This window comes from Ovis aries, chromosome 6 (genome assembly GCF_016772045.2).
Source record: "Ovis aries strain OAR_USU_Benz2616 breed Rambouillet chromosome 6, ARS-UI_Ramb_v3.0, whole genome shotgun sequence".
In the NCBI taxonomy this organism is placed as follows: Eukaryota; Metazoa; Chordata; class Mammalia; order Artiodactyla; family Bovidae; genus Ovis; species Ovis aries.
In genome coordinates, this window is record NC_056059.1 from 96,561,796 (window position 1) to 96,566,616 (window position 4,821).

The 4,821-nt window shown below is 40.0% G+C and overlaps 1 long non-coding RNA gene across 1 annotated transcript; it reads right to left on the reverse strand.

Annotated features, from left to right (window-relative positions):
- Positions 1–289: 289 nt before the first annotated feature.
- On the reverse strand, positions 290–3,927 carry LOC121819843 (uncharacterized). The gene is made up of 4 exons (XR_006060182.2): positions 3,571–3,927; positions 2,689–2,812; positions 1,829–1,975; positions 290–1,733 (listed from the first exon to the last, which is right to left on the reverse strand). It is a non-coding gene; the product is annotated as an uncharacterized LOC121819843 (long non-coding RNA).
- Positions 3,928–4,821: the final 894 nt, after the last annotated feature.

Consider the following 4,821-nt stretch of genomic DNA (forward strand, 5'->3'; position numbering starts at 1 on the left):
TTTACAACAGCAGAACCCAAGACTTGGAAAAGTTAAGTAAATGTTAAAGATCTAAAAGTTAACAAAAGGTAGATAGACTCCATCTGAATTCTGATTCAAATCTGAATTCGAACAGCATAACCATTATGACTGACAGATTCACTCTATAAATGGTGCTTACAACTTATGACAACTGACAAAAAGGATGCCATTCTGTGAAATTTTGTTATTCCAATTTTATGAATATTGAAAATGAGACCCAAAGATGATAAGTATATTTTCTAAATTTAGACAGCAAATTACAATATTCTTTCACTTTTTGATTCTTTTATTTCATAATTATTTCATTGGTGCTATTTTTATGTATCCATCCCAAAATTACTTACAGAGCATTGTGCCAGGCATTCTGTCAAAGCTGGAAATACAAGCTTAAACAAGCCCATTTTGGTGCTTGCGCTCAAAGTGCTCACAGTCTAGTGGGCAGGTGATTCAGCAGGCAAAGCAAAGGGACAGGCCAAGATGCCAAGAAGACCAGGTGGTGTCCTACCGTCTCAAAAATTCCCAGCACATCATACAGAGAGCAGCAGTCAGCAACCTCTATTCTGGACCCAACAGGCAAAAGAATTGATTGTTGCTGCCTCAGGCTGACCATCACAGTACAATTATGCAACTGCTAGAAAGCTGGGCTTATAGCCAGGAACCACCCAGAAAATGCAAGAGCCATTTCCTGGCATCTGAGACTAATTGTTCCAAGGCATCTGGTCATAAATTCTATAATCATTTACTGAACATGTACAATATGCTAGGCACCAAGGATGTAAAGTCACATGGCACTCCGAGGGGACACTGAGGTGTAAGCCAATGATAGGAATGCAGCATAGACTTGTCCTCAGGGCAACAGCGCATTCTCCCAACCCACGTCCCATAAGGAAACCATCCAGATGTTGTGCTGATAATAAGACACCAGCCATTGTGAATGTTGTACAGTTCGAGGAAATCAGATTAAGAAATTTATAACCAGAATGATCACCCATCTTAACTTGCCCTGGTCAGTTCCCAAATTAATCTTGCATTGGCTTAATGAAGCACCTCCTTGTACCCTCAAAATCAGTCTCGTTTGTTTGATGAGTGATGTGGTCACCCAACTTGTGTCTAATGGAGGTTAATACTTGCTTTGCTTTAATATACAGTACCTAGCTTGATTTTCATTTCTGGAACACATGATGCAAGCATAGGGCTAGGTGCTATCGCCACCACACCCTGCATGAGAATTAGAGGCAATGATATGACTCCTACTCTTCAGATGAGGGAAATGAAATTTTAGGGAATTCAGTTACTTGCCCAAGCATCACATAGATATGAAACAGTAATGCTGGGATTTGGGATCTTCAGAGCATCTAGTGGAGTAACTCTGACAACAATATTAAGGACTAAAGAAGACTATCCCTAGAGAAGCTCAAGGCTTCCCTAGTGACTCAGACAGTAAAGAATCTGCCTGCAATGCGAGAGACCTGGGTTTGATCCCTGGGTCAAGAAGATCTCCTGGAAGAGGGCATGGCAACCCACTCCAGTATTCTTGCCTGGAGAATCCCCATGGATAGAGGAGCCTGGCAGGCTACACTCCATGGGGTCGCAAAAAGTCGAACGAAGGGGATGTGTCCAGACCATGCAAACTCTCTGTTACCCAGTCCTCTTCAGAGACCTCCTTTGTGTCTTTGCAAGTTTCCTTTTTATCTCCTTGCATATTATCATGCCTAAGGGATATGAAAAGAGAAATTTTTTTTTAACAGTGAAATGGAACTTTTATTGTCTGTGAAAGATACATCTCTTTTGTTAGTTCCTTTATTACCTCTATAGTGCAATAAACCAAAGCAGGAAATTACACGTTCAGATTAGGAAACATTGTGGAAGATGTAGTTAGAGATTTTTGTGGAAATTTGCCCCAGTTGCTCCAACTTTATTCCAGTCTTCAATAAACGTTGCTTAATTGGCTTATCTGATAATAAAAGCAATTTATCACGATTATGGGAAATACAGACAACCAAGAAAGATATAAAAACAAAGTGAAAATTGTAATTTCATCACCAAGAAACTACAGTACTGTTTTAATTTCTCTTTCTGGGTATTTTTCCATGGTAATGAAATGAGATGAAATGTTAGTCACTCAGTCATGTCCAGCTCTTTGCAACCCCCTAGACTAGGGTTTGCCAGGACCCTCTGTCCTTGGAATTCTCCTGGCAAGAGCACAGGAGTGGGTTGCCATTTCCTTCTCCAGGGGATCTTCCCAACCCAGGGGTCAAACCCCGCTCTCCTGCATTACAGGCAGACTCTTTATTGTTTGAGCCACCATGGAAGCTCTCATTAAACTTTTGTTAAAATACAAAGTTTTAATTTATATCTTTCTGAATATTTTTCTGTGGTAATTCATATGCATATACTATTCATTGTATTATTAACAGTAAAATTGTGACATACTATATTTATTCTTTTCTAAGCTCAATCTCCTTAGGGAACTGTAAATATGTTATACATGTAAATCTATAAAAAATTTTTTCATTGTAGTACAATAGTAGTCTAATATGTGGCTCTATCCCAATTGCTTAACCATTCCTAAATAGTAAAATATTTAGAGTTGGTAGCTTATTGTTGGTTATTTGCTATTTCCTTTACTACTATACAAAATGCTACAACAAAGATTATTACAAATACCTTTCTGTGTAGCTGTCCATCCAGTTGTTTCTTTTAGATATACTAAAAGTGGAATCTTTTCCATTTTGATTCATATAGTCAGGCTTTATTTAGATAGGTCAGCCAATACACACTCCCGTCACTCCTGTATGGAAGGACATCATGGTGCACTCAGTATTAGTGATCACTTTGCTCCTCTGACAAGACTTTTAAAATTTCCTGTCACTAACAATTAACTTTAGATAATTACATAATTAAATAGTAATTAAAACTAATTTCATTGCTTAAAAATTAATTTAACGTATCTCTTTGCTGGTAAGCTTAAATATGTGTTTAATAGACTTTTGATTCTCTGTAATTCTTTTCTGAGAATGACCTGTTTATGTCCTTTGCTCATTTTATCTCTAAGGAATCTTGTTTTAAATTATTCATTTGTAAGAATTCTTGATACATTAAAGATATAAAATTTTTATCTGTTACTCCTGTTCCCAAGGTTTTCCCTGAGTGGTCATCTGTCTTTTGCCGATTGTGAATTTTTAAAATTGATTATGAGGTATGGGTGTATATATTTATATGCATATATTTACATAAGTGTTCATACAGAAAGAATAGATGTAGACAAGAATACAGCCGTGGACAGTCACAGACATAGGGACAGTTTAATCTTCTTGTCACCTCCTCATTCCTACACCTATGAATAATTATCTAACCCTCAGACATCTCCAAGGAACTCTTGTGATGCTCGGATGTGAAATTTAGTAACTTTCAGAAAGTATTTTAGATATTTACCCTTTAAACATTTATCTCTTTCTTGAACTTTAAAGTCCTTGAGTTTCACAAAGCACTCAACAGAGGGCCTGGCAGGTATTAAATAGACAAGTGGTGAAAACCTTTGCATCTCACCTTCTCATCTTAGACACGCCGACTCGGTCCCTCAGAGGTTTAGCCCCAGGACCTGCCAGAAGTCACACAGCAGAGATGATGCTCCTGAGGCTTCACTCAGTACTGCGCCCACCATCCTCTCTTGTTTCACATGATAATAAAACACATTACACAAACCATCCCAGTGAGAAAAGTACCTTAGGACCAACAGGGTCTCAGCCGCACAGGCTCCTACCTGCAAAAGGAGGGTAGCAGACTGCCTGAGATTCCGTATGTTGTTGTTGCTATTGTTTTATTTGGTCCTTTCAGCCCCCTCTGACCACAGCAGCAAGTTGAATCTCACGAACAGGGCTGGTTGATTTGCTTTGGTGTGAGGTCTCTTTCTGGAAGCAGCTAAAGCCCGGTGTGTTATTATGACCACTAGATGGAGTCCAGTTATTAGTCTGAAGCGCCAACACTGCTTGTTGAAGGGCATCCCAGCTTCCACGGTTACCCAGAGCGTGACTGGCCATTGTGCGCAAGTTCTCGGACAGCCCTTGCTTCCAAAGGGGACAATTCTAGACAACCCTGGAGATCAAAGGGTTTTGTCTTTTTCTTTGTTGTGAGCAAAGTATCCTTTTGTGAGGCTCTTCAGAGGAATTTCAAAGAGGCTGCATTTAAATGTTCCTAGACCCCTACTTCCTCTCCTCCTCCTAACTCTCTCCTTTACTTTGATTGTTCTTAAAGAGAAAGAATATTCTGTGAATCTCAGATGCTCATCCCAGGGCTTCCCAGGTGGCGAAGTGTGCCTGCCAATGTAGGCAGCGCTGGAGACATGTGTTCCATCCCTGGGTTGGGATGACCCCCTGGAGGGGGAGGAAATGGCAACGCACTCCAGTATTCTTCCCTGGGAAATCTCATAGACAGAGGAGCCTGGCAGGCCACAGTCCATGGGGTCACAAAGAGTTAGACACGACTGAACACAGAAGGACTCCTACTTTCTCTGCCTCTCTTACGCCCTCTCTCTCCTTTACCTTTATTGTTTTTAAAGAGAAAGAGTGTTCTGTGCATCTCTCGGTCAGATATTTCTGCCCCCAAAGCATTCTGAGTTTCCATTCAGGTCACCACAGTGCATTAAGTAGAGTCCCCTGTGTTACATAGTATGTTCTTATTTTTGAATCTATTTTATGCCTAGTCTCAATAGCATATATGTCTCAATCCCAGTCTCCCAATTCCTCCCGTCCCCTCTTTCCCCTTAGTATCCATACATTTGTTTTCTAGTCTATGTTTTTA